At 42.0% G+C, this 12,640-nt stretch overlaps 1 long non-coding RNA gene across 1 annotated transcript; it reads left to right on the forward strand.

Annotated features, from left to right (window-relative positions):
- Positions 1-192: 192 nt before the first annotated feature.
- LOC133069996 (uncharacterized) lies at positions 193-8,386 on the forward strand. Its single transcript, XR_009696054.1, has 3 exons — positions 193-433; positions 1,411-1,439; positions 5,846-8,386. It is a non-coding gene; the product is annotated as an uncharacterized LOC133069996 (long non-coding RNA).
- Positions 8,387-12,640: the final 4,254 nt, after the last annotated feature.

Genomic DNA, 12,640 nt, shown 5'->3' on the forward strand with positions numbered 1-12,640 from the left:
CGCCCGCGCGGCCCCGCCCCGGGGCGCCGAGTCCGGCCCCGACCACCCCGGGGGCCCCCGCCCGTCTCCGGCGCCCGTCGGCAGCGCCCCCCACCGGGCGGCCCAGAGCCCAGCGCGCCGCGGGACCGGCGGTGGAGCAGGCGGAAGGAAGCTCCTTGGGCCGCCGCGCCTGCGCACTGCCGCGCACGGCGCGTCTCGCGCTCCTGGACCGCTCGGGAGAAGCCGGGGCGGCGCGGGCCTCTGGTCACGCCGGCGCACCGGAGCGCGCAGGAGCGGTCACACGTGCCGGCTTCTGACCGCAGCGTGCTACTGGTGTTCGCGGGCTTGGCGGAGGGTGAAACTCGGGTAGCTCTGAGAGGAGAGGGCCATCTCATACGGTGGACAGACGTGCATTGAGCGGAGCTGGCCCGGCTGCGCCGGTTGTCTGCTCCGGGTAAGGCCGGGCAGAACGCGCTGTGTAAAACCCGAGTGCGGGAAGCCCAGGTTAGGGTCAAAACCCCCCGGGACGCGGGGACTTCACGCCTGGCGTCCGTACTCTAGGGCCTGGTCCTTATCTAAGAATGGTGTTTTAGGAAAAGTGGATAGCTTTTTGTCGACCTGTCACTATTTTAAAGGCTGGGAGTCGGATGAGGCCAGTGCAAGACAGTTGCCTCCGTTGCAATATTTATGGATTCGAAAAAAGTTAATGATCAAGATAAATATATTTTAGTTCAAATTTTTAAAAAATCAAAATTAATGCAAAATTCCATGATGAACAATGTATCAAAATTTGAAATGAACGATCTGTCCCTGCACTTGGACAAGCCCACCTCTCTCTCTCACATTGATCCCAGCCCTCAAAGTTTTGTTTACAAAATCAAGCAATTAGCATCTTTGTTTGCAATTTGTTTTCAATTTTTTTTTCTTTAGAATACCGTTTATCTTGATTACTGGAGCTATTTAGAGTTTCCCTAAATTTTGCCCCCAGGAGAGTGCCTCACTTACCTCTATCTGGGGCCCTGGTAGGTAAGGAGTGTAGGACTTTTGAGGTGAAGTACTAATAACCGAGAGGTAATGTAGGATTAAATCCCACCTAAATACCCCTGTGAAGACAACAGGAAGCATGCCACCCTCTAAATTCCAACCTCTTGAACCCAGAGGGGCAGGGAGTCCATAGTTCCACTCCACCCCCACCGCCTCTCCTTGGTGTCTACCTCCTAGAATGCAAGGTGTGATGTGACTGAAGCTTACACTGCTGATTTATGAGTAAGCAAGTCCTCCTGAGATTTTGTTAGATGACTTCTGAAAGCAAGGGAGATATAGTGCCTCATACCCCACATCATGTCAAATAATGACCTCCCAGTGGGAGAAAAAGTGACAATTTCTATTCAAGTCTAATCTTCCTCTTCTTTTCTCTTTTCTACTTTTCAGAGAACTGTTGCTGCTGCTGTCTGGGGAAGGTGAGACTGGCATTTTCTTTCTGTCTTCTTCAGACTGAAGTCCACCAGACTTTTTCAGCCAGCACTCTCTGGGGTCTGGATTCAAAGAAGAAAATACCTGAAGTGTAGCTCATGAAGAAACCATAACTCTCTGTGTTGCCTGCACTTCTAACAGTCGGTCAGATGATAATCTGAAAATTATGCCTGACAAAATTGTCATGCTTTGAAACAAAAAGCCCACCCAGCTGTCATATGATATACAAGCAAGATTTTTTTTTATTTCCTAGCATAGAATCTAGAGAAAACAGCCATGGTTCTTTTAAAAAAACACACAGTGAGGGGATGGAGCAGGGAATAAATATTGGCTAAAGGATCATCTGGACTTATATGGTCATCACACCAAAAAAAGAAAAAGAAAAAAAAGTGTTCAGTTGCTCAGTTGGATCCCACTCTTTGCAACTCCATGGACTGCAGCACACCACGCCTCCCTGTCCATCACCAACTCCCAGAGTTTACTCATACATATGTCCATTGAGGCAGTGATGCCATCCAACCATCTCATCCTCTGTCATCCCCTTCTCCTCCCACCTTCAATCTCCCAGCATCAGGGTCTTTTCCAAGGAGTCAGTTCTTCGCATCAGGTGGCCGAAGTATTGGAGTTTCAACTTCAACATCAGTCCTTCTAGTGAACATTCACTGATTTCCTTTAGGATGGACTGGTTGGACCTCCTTGCTGTCTCAAGCCTCCTCTCCAACACCACAGTTCAAAAGCATCAATTCTTCGGTGCTCAGCTTTCTTTATAGTCCAACTCTCACATCCATACATGACCACTGGAAAACCCATAGCCTTGAGTAGAGGGACCTTTGTTGGCAAAGTAATGTCTCTGCTTTTTAATATGCTGTCTAGATTGGTCATAACTTTCCTTCCAAGGAGTAAGTGTCTTTTAATTTCATGGCTGCAATCACCATCTGCAGTGTTTTTGGAGCTCCCAGAAGTAAAGTCTGCCACTGTTCTACTGTTTCCCCATCTATTTGTCATGAAGTGATGGGACCGGATGCCATGATCTTAGTTTTCTCAATGTTGAGCTTTAAGCCAACTTTTTCACTCTCCTCTTTCACTTTCATCAAGAGGCTCTTTAGTTCTTCTTCACTTTCTGCCATAAGGGTGGTGTCATCAGCATATCTGAGGTTACTGATATTTCTCCTGGCAATCTTGATTCCAGCTTGTGCTTCTTCCAGCCCAGCATTTCTCATGATGTACTCTGCATATAAGTTAAATAAGCAGGGTGACAATATATAGCCTTGATATGCTCCTTTCCTGATTTAGAACCAGTCTGTTGTTCCATGTCCAGTTCTAACTGTTGCTTCTTGACCTGCATACAGATTTCTCAGGAGGCAGGTCAGGTGATCTGGTATTCCCATCTCTTTAAGAATTTTCCACAGTTTCTTGTGGTCCACACAGTCAAAGGCTTTGGCATAGTCAAGAAAGCAGAAGTAGATGTTTTTCTGGAACTCTTGCTTTTTCAATGATCCAGTGGGTGTTGGCAATTTGATCTCTGGTTCCTCTGCCTTTTCTAAATCCAGCCTGAACATCTGGAAGTTCACGGTTCATGTACTGTTGAAACCTGACTTGGAGAATTTTGAACATTGCTAGCATGTGATATGAGTGCAATTGTGCAGTAGTTTGAGCATTCTTTGGCATTGCCCTTCTTTGGGATTAGAACGAAAACTGACCTTTTCCAGTCCTGTGTCCACTGCTGAGTTTTCCAAATTTGCTGGCTTATTGAGTGCAGCACTTTCACAGCAGCATCTTTTAGGATTTGAAATAGCTCAACTGGAATTCCATCACCTCCACTAGCTTTGTTCATAGTGATGCTTCCTGAGGCCCACTTGACTTCACATTTCTGGATGTCTGACTCTAGGTGAATAATCACACCATTGTGGTTATCTGAGTTATGAAAATCCTTTTTATATAGTTCTGTGTATTCTTGCCCACCTCTTCTTAATATCTTCTGCTTCTGTTAGGTCCATACCATTTCTGTCCTTAATTGAGCCCATCTTTGCATGAAATGTTCCCTTGGTATCTCTAATTTTCTTGAAGAGATCTCTAGTCTTTCCCATTCTATTGTTTTCCTCTATTTCTTTGCATTGATCGCTGAGGAAGGCTTTCTTATCTCACCTTGCTAGTCTTTGGAACTCTGCATTCAAATGGGTATATCTTTCCTTTACTCCTTTGCTTTTCAATTCTCTTCTTTTCACAGCTATTTGTAAGGCCTCCTCAGACAACCATGTTGCCTTTTTGCATTTCTTTTTCTTGGGGATGGTCTTGATCCCTGCCTTCTGTACGGTGTCACGAACCTCCATCCATAGTTCTTCAGGTACTCTGTCTATCAGATCTAATCCCTTGAATCTATTTCTCACTTCCATTGTATAATTGTAAGGGATTTGATTTAGGTCGTAAAAAGGAGTACGTCGAGGCTGTATATTGTCACCCTGCTTATTTAACTTACATGCAGAGTACATCATGAGAAATGCTGGGCTGGAAGAAGCACAAGCTGGAATCAAGATTGCCAGGAGAAATATCAATAACCTCAGATATGCAGATGACACCACCATTATGGCAGAAAGTGAAGAGGAACTAAAAAGCCTCTTGATCAAAGTGAAAGAGGAGAGTAAAAAAGTTGCCTTAAAACTCAACATTCAAAAAACTAAGATCATGGCATCTGGTCCCATCACTTCATGGCAAATAGATGCGGAAACAATGGAAGCAGTGTCAGACTTTATTTTGGGGGCTCCAAAGTCACTGCAGATGGTGATTGCAGCCAGCCATGAGATTAAAAGATGCTCACTGCTTGGAAGGAAAGTTATGACCAACCTAGATAGCATATTAAAAAGCAGAGACATTACTTTGCCAACAAAGGTCCATCTAGTCATGGCTATGGTTTTTCCAGTGGTCATGTATGGATGTGAGAGTTGGACTATGAAGAAAGCTGAACAGCGAAGAGTTGATGCTTTTGAACTGTGGTGTTGGAGAAGACTCTTGAGAGTCCCTTGGACTGCAAGGAGATCCAACCAGTCCATCCTAAAGGAGATCAGTCCTGGGTGTTCATTGGAAGGACTGATGCTGAAGCTGAAACTCTAATACTTTGGCCACCTCATAAGAAGAGTTGACTCATTGGAAAAGACCCTGATGCTGGGAGAGATTGGGGGCAGGAGGAGAAGGGGACGACAGAGGATGAGATGGCTGGATGGCATCACCGACTCAATGGACATGAGTCTGAGTAAACTCCAGGAGTTGGTGATGGACAGGGAGGCCTGGCATGCTGCGATTCATGGGGTCGCAAAGAGTCGGACATAACTGAGTGACTGAACTGACTGAATGGTCTAGTGATTTGCTGACTGTAAATACACACATACACACACACACACACACACACACACACACATGCTGGTTATATACCGGTTTGGCCAAAATATTTGGGTTTTTCAGTTAGATATTACAGGAAACCTGAACAGATGTTTTGGCCAATCCAGTATATTGGCAATGACATATCTATATCTAGATATAGATATATATGTATATGCATTTCCCATTTTAAAATAAGGATAGGCCTTCCCTGGTGGTCCAGTGGTTAAGAATCTGCCTGCAAATGCTGGGGACATGGGTTTGATCCTTGGTTTGGGAAGAACCCACATGCCTCAGAGCAGCCAGTCCCAGGCAGCACAGTTACTTGTGCTGCCACTACTGAGCCTGTGCACTCTAGAGCCCATGGGCCAGAGCAAGAGAAGCCAGCATGATGAGAAGCCTGCAACCACAGCTAGAGAGAGCCCGACCGGAGCAACAAAGGCCTAGCGCAACCAAAACAATTAAAAACAACAATAACTTTTCATTCCCTTTCTAGAAATTAGCATAAAATCCCTTGGCCACTGAAAAGGGCAAGAAATGCTCTAAAATGTGTTTGGGAAAGAAGAGAACAAACCACCTCGATGTGAATGGATTAATAGTACAGAATTCCTCAGGAAAACAAGGAAAGGCTGCACGTTAATTCTGAGAAAACCAGCAAAAGTTCAAATGCCACCCACAGTGAGACAGAGGTCTCTTGGTGGAGGGGTAACTGAACCACGCAGCAAAATCTGGCCTTTGTTGAATAGACTTTTAATAGGTTAGGTGGCCAGCAGTTGTCAAATTCAAAAAGGACGTCTTTTGGTCGAAACTTGAGATCAGTTGAGATTACTTCAGGGACAGCTCCACCTATGGGTTCTTGTCTTTTTAAAAAGGGGACAAGGTGGACAGCAGGAGGCGGCCCCCACGAGGCACAGTAGCCCAGGAAGTGGAAAAAGTCTCCCTGGCCTACAGTCTGGTCTGTAATCTGACTTTGGGGCGGGGGTCATTTCACCTTTCTTAGTGCGTTTCTTTTTTTCTCCAGCTTGCAACTCATCCCGTCAGGGCCAGGGTGGCAGGGTGATGACTGAAGGTGGAGCCTGCAGTTCAGTGAATCACCAACGAGGAAAGGGGTGGGATCCACCAGGGCCAGACGTGCCCCGTAAGTTCCTCTGAAATCTAAGCTTTTGGTGACTCCTCCTCATCGTGTGCTTACACCCAGTGCCCACATGGCTCAGGTGGGCTGAGTGCTGTGGATATAGGTGTCAAAATCTTTGCCCTTCACCTTCTCTCACCTTCTCCCAAAATAATCTGGTGAAAGGTTGCTATGGGTTAAATTGTGTCCCTTCATAAGAGGTATGTTGAAATCCTAAACCCCAGGACTTCAGAATGGGACCTGACTTGGAAATGGAGTTATTGCAGATGTAAAGATGAGGTCATCCTGGATTAGGGGTGGTGTATCCTTATAAGAAGACTGCCCTGCAAAGATGGAGACCCACAAGGAAGATTTCCTGTGATGGCAAAGCAGCTATGGCAGTTACACGGCGGCATGCCAGAGATGGCCAGCAAGTCACTAGAAGCTGCCAAAAGGCAAGGAAGGACTCTTCCACAAATTTCAGAGGGAGCATGGCTCTTCAAAAACCTGATTTCAGACTTCTAGCCTCCACAACCATGAGACAGTAAATCTGTTTTAACCTATCCAGTTTGTTTTTATTGTATTAAGGTAGCTCTAGGAAAGTACTACTTTCCTAGAAAGTACTGGAGTACCCACTCCACTATTCTTGCCTGGGAAATTCCATGGACAGAGGAGCCTTGTAAGCCACAGTCCACGGGGTCGCAAAGAGTCGGATACGACTGAGTGACTCCACTTTCACCCACTCACAGGAAAGTAATAGAAAAGTCAGTGTCTCATTTGATACTGCAATAGATGCGCACTATTTGTCAGTTTCCTAATTTTTAGCCTCCCCAAAACCCAATTGAATTATTCAGGCTACTTTAAACTGTCAGTTTGCAGATCACATATGCTACAGTGCTTAACTTTGTTTTACTAAAAGCATGTTCAGCAGCTCTCCAGATTTTAGGCTACACAAAGAACCTTGTATGATCTAAGGAAAGGTCAGGACTGTAGACAGTGCACTTGATTCTATGCTGTTTGTAACATTTAGGTAGAGTATTTTTCCCTTTGTTAAGAGGCTGATATTATATCCAGATATATAGAAAAAGTACCCATATCCTATGACTTTTTTCATTCTGTTCTAATTTCATCTCATGCTTAAAGATGCAAAGTTGACTGTGGAGTATATGATGACTGCATTTTTTGATCCAAAATATAAGATCTCAATACCATCATTCCCATTCCAATTTGTATATTTCTAACTCTAAAATTAGATGCAGACCTAACTGAAAAATATGGAAAGAAAATGAACAGACACTTCACCCCCAAAGGAAATTCAAGTGACTCAGACATAATACAAGAAATAAAAGATGTTCTATCTGATTTATAATAAACATGAAAATTAAAATGATAAGCAGTTACCCTAGTCCATTACCAATTTAGCAAAGATCAAAAAGTTCAGTTACATTGTATTGATGAGGGTGAGTGGAAATATAGGCAATGCTGATGTAAACTGTTGGTGTATTTATGGAAAGCTCATTATATATATTAAAAACTTAAGTGTATGTGTCCTTTAACCCTGAAATATCACACCTGTGACTTTAAAAGTGGACTTCCTTTTTCTCGAGAAGTTTTAGCAAAATTGAGTGGCAATTACGGACGTTTCCCACATATCACCTTTGTCCACATAGGTTCACAACCTCCCCTACCACCACATTCCCATGTTGGGAATTGGTTGCATTTGTTATGGAACATTTGTTACAAAGGATGGATCTGCGCTGACACATCATTATAATCCAAAGCCTGTAGTTTACATTAGGTTCATTCCTGGTGTTGTCCATCCTGTGAGTTTGACAAACGTGTGAGCTGCCCTGGTGGCTCAGACGGTAAGTGTCTGCCTGCAGTGTGGGAGACCCGGGCTCAATCCCTGGGTTGGGAAGATCCCCTGGAGAAGGAAATGGCAACCCACTCCAGTACTCTTGCCTGGAAAATCCCATGGACTGAGGAGCCTGGTAGGCTACAGTCCGTGGGGTCGCAAAGAGTCGGACATGACTGAGCGACTTCACTTTCACTTCACATAGTGACGTGTATCCACTGTTATAGTATCATGGAAAGCATTTTCATTGCCCTCAAAATCCTCTACTCGTTTCCTATTCATCCCTCCCTCTGTAGCTTCCAACAACCACTGATCTTTTTACTGTCTTCATAATTTTGCCTTTTCCAGAACACAACACTGCTGAAATCATGCAGTATGTAGCCTTTCAGATTAGCCTCTTTTACTTATAACATGTATTTAAGTTTCATTCATGTCTTTTTCATGGCTTGATAGTTCATTTCTATTTATTGTTGACTAATACTCCGTTGCCTGGTTGTACTGCAGTTTGTTTATCCACTCACCTAGTGAAAGGTATCGTGGTTGCCTCCCAGTTTTGGCAATTATAAATAAAACTGCTGTAGACATCTGTGGGCAGGTTTTTGTATGCACATAGTTTTCTACTCCTCGGAGTAAACATAAAAGAGAACAATTGTTGGATCATATCATAAGAGTATGCTTAGTTTTGTAAGAAACCATCAAACTGCCTACCAAAGTGTTTGTACATTTTGCATTCCCACCAACAGTGAATGAGAGTTCCTGTTGCTCCACGACCTCATCCGCATTTGGTGTTGTCAAGGTTCTGATTTTAGCCATTCTAATAGGTGTGTCATGTAGAATAATAATGTGTACAAAAATATTTATTACAGTATTGTTTACCATAGCAAGACTGTAAATTTCAGTCCAGCATCAGGACATTAATTAAATGAACTAAATTGAGGTACACTCAAGCAATGGAAGACCATGTAGGGACAGCTCTACATGGACCAGTTTGGACCCATACCCAAAGATGTACAATGAAAACAGTAAGGTGCAGAACTTCATGTGTAGTATAGTATATTTGTGTAAAAAATAAAAATATAAATACACTGACAGGTACTTATACTTACATTCACAGAATATGTTAGGAAGGATACACAAGAAACAGTGATTGCCTCTGGGGAGAAGTGAATGGTATATAAGGGTAAGTGTCCTTCTGTAACTTTTGGATTTTTCACCATTATTCAAAAATCAAAGAAAACAATTAAAGATAATCTATGTAGAGATAAAGGAAGAAGAAATTTTTTAAGATACTAAGGATTACCTAAAAGAAAAATGTGGAGGAGTTCCTGGTGGTCTGCTGGTTAGGATTCAGGGCTTTCATTGCTGTGGCCCAGGTTTAATCCCTGGTTGGGAAACAGATTCTGAAAGCTGGGCAGCACAGCAAAATAAAAAAAGAACAAAAGAAAATGTGGTAAGTTGTTTCCAAATTTTTAAAGAGTAATTAATTTTCATTGTATCAAATCATAGAAAAAGATAGGTTTCTTAATTCAATTTATGGTCTTCATTAGTCATTATGAATAGCAGCTTTATTCATAATTGCTGTTAAAGATATCCACAAAATCAAAACATAGACAAATACCAGTATATAAATGGAAAATTTCTTAACAACAAATCAAATCCAGTATAATGTTAAAAGACTTAAGAAAATATTATTATTATTAAACTAACACAATAAAAATAGAACTGCCACTTTGTACAATGCACACCCGATTTAAACAATACTATATCAAACCAGCGTATGGTGGGCAATTTGATCTCTGGTTCTTCTGCCTTTTCTAAATCCAGTTTGTACATCTCGAAGTTCTCGATTCATGTACTGCTGAAGCCTAGCTTAAAGGATTTTGAGAATAATCCTGTTAACATGTGAAATGAGTGCAATTGTATGGTAATTTGAGCATTCTTTGGCATTGCCTTTCTTTGGGATTGGAATGAAAACTGACCTTTTCCAGTCCTGTGGCCACTGCTGAGTTTCCCAAATTTGCTGGCATGAGTGCAGTACTTTAATAGCATCATCTTTTAGGATTTGAAGTAACTCAGCTGGAATTCCATCACCTCTACTAGCTTTGTTCGTAGTGATGCTTCCAAAGGCCCGCTTTACTTCACACTCCGAGGATGTCTGGCCCTACGTGAGTGATCATACCATTGTGGTTATCTGGGTCATTAGTGCTTTTTTGTACAGTTCTGTGTATTCTTGCCACCTTTTCTTAATCTCTTCTGCTTCTGTTAGGTTCTGGCCATTTTTGTCTCTTATCATGTCTATCTTTCTCTTGGTATCTTCAATTTTCTTAAAGAGATCTCTAGTCTTTCCTATTCTATTATTTTCCTCTATTTCTTTGCATTAATCACTTAAGAAGGCTTTCTTATCTCTCCTTGCTGTTCTCTGGAACTCTGCATTCAGTTGGGTATATCTTTCCCTTTCTCCTTTGCCTTTTGCTTCTCTCTTTTTTCTCAGCTATTTGTAAGGCCTCCTCAGACAACCACTTTGTCTTCTTGCATTTGTTTTTCTTGGGGATGGTTTTGGTCACCACCTCTTGCACAGTGTTACAAACCTCTGTCTATAGTTCTTCAGGCAGTCTGTCTACTGGATCTAGTCTGTTGAATCTATTGAACATTCAAAAAGCAAAGGTCATGGCATCCCGTCCTATCACTTCATGGCAAATAGATGGGGAAAGAGTGGAAACAGTGTCAGATTTCATTTTCTTAGGTTCCAAAATCACTGCAGACGGTGACTGCAGCCATGAAATTAAAAGATGCTTGCTGCTTAGAAGAAATGCTATGACCAACCTAGACAGTTTATTAAAAATCAGAGACATCATTTTGCCAACAAAGGTTCATATAGTCAAAGCTGTGGTTTTTCCAGTAGTGATGGATGTGAGAGTTGGACCATAAGGAAGGTAAAGCACCAAAGATTGATACAAACTGTGGTGTTGAAGAAGACTCTTGAGGTCCCTTGGACTGCAAGGAGATCAAACCAGTCTATCCTAAAGGAAATCAGTCCTGAATATTAATTGGAAGGACTGATGCTGAAGCTGAAGCTCCAATACTTTGGCCACCTGATGCAAAGAGCCAACTCATTGGAAAAGACCCTGATGCTGGGAAGGATTAAGGGCAAAAGGAGAAGGGGGCAACAGAGGATGAGATGGTGGGATGACATCACTGACTTAATGGACATGAGTTTGAGCAAACTCAGGGAGCGAGTAAAGGACAGGGAAGCCTGGTGTGATGCAGTTCACAGGGTCTGTGAACTGGAGTTGGACATGACTTAGCAACTAAACAACAAGAACATGTCAAACCATCAGCTTCAGTTATGCTTAGTAGTTAACTACTAGAGACACTTCTTATCTAAAACAGAAGTAAGACGAAGATGCTGATCATTCCTGCTACTGTTACACGTGTGCTGGAGGTCCCAACCATTGGAAGAGACAACAATCAATGAGGTGTCATTATCAGCAAGAAAAAGATAAAGTATCATTACATGCAAATGATAGTGTGTCTCCTTAAAAAAACTAAGGGAGTCAAGTGAAAAAACAGTAAGAGAATTCTACAAGGTAGTTGAATCCAAAATTGACAAAAACAATAGTGTTCCTTTACGAAGGTAGAGAATACACTGCAAAAAATAGCATTAAGAATTGCAATACAAATATAAAATGCCCAGGAGTCAAAAGCAAAAGGCAAGATAATTGTGAAGATAATAAAATTTTACTGAGGGGAAAATAAGAAGATGCAAATTAAATAGGAAATTAAAATTTTCCTGAAGTAAAGATTGAATGATGATATGACTATAATATAATTAGTCTCTTGATAAGTACCACATCCTGTGGCTGAGTCTTCCTTCCAGTGCAGGGAGCTGGGGTTCAATCCCTGGTTGGGGAACTAAGGCCACACATGCCATGGGGCAACTAGACCCAAGCATTGCAACAGTGATCCAGAACAGCCAAAAGTGAAAGGAAATAAGTGGAAAAAAATTCTGATCACCAACTATCTTTTTTAAAAAAACAAAAGTCAATCTAAGATCAGAAGAGAAAGGAGAACTTAAGGACAAAACTAAGTTTTTAAAAAAGACGGTGTTCTAGTGGGTCAAACACTGACTACAAGGCAAGAAACTAAAAGTGAGCTGGACCAAGGTAATTGCCTCAAAAAGGGAAAAGGAGAAGAGGGGAGGAAAGTTTAAAAGGAAAGGAAAAGTATTCTTTGAAGATTCGGTGGTACAGAGAAAAAAAAGAAAGAGGAGGAAATTTGGCATTATAAGAACTGAAATCAAAGGTCATAAACAATTTTTTTCTCTTCCTTTCCGAAAGAAGGTCATTCATTAAAGAAATTGAACTTTATTACACTGACAAGAGAGGGCAGTCCTGAGCTATGATCTTATGATCTAACTCTAAACCACCATTCATGGAATGGAGAATTTTCATCAATACAAAATCATTGTAAGTAGGAAACAGATAAGGAAAATAAAAGCACTTCAGCTGATAAAAATGGAAAGTGAAAGTGTTAGTTGCTGAGTCATATCTGATTCTGCCATTCCCTTCTCCAGGGGATCTTCCAGACCCAGGGATTGAACCCAGGTCTCCTGCATTGCTGGCAGATTCTTCTTTACTGTCTGAGCTACCAGGGAAGCCCTCCTTCCCCCTAAATGAGCACAAAGCATAAAAAAATTATAATACAACACACAAAGCAAATGAATTATCTCCAAATAATCCCATATTTGGGATATGAAGAATGTCTTGAATAAGAAATTAATGAACTAAGAACAAAATACACAAAAAGTAGGAAATGAGTTGATTGAACTCAAGAAAGAAAAGGAAGAAAAG

This window comes from Dama dama, chromosome 15, assembly GCF_033118175.1.
Source record: "Dama dama isolate Ldn47 chromosome 15, ASM3311817v1, whole genome shotgun sequence".
Lineage (NCBI taxonomy): Eukaryota > Metazoa > Chordata > Mammalia > Artiodactyla > Cervidae > Dama > Dama dama.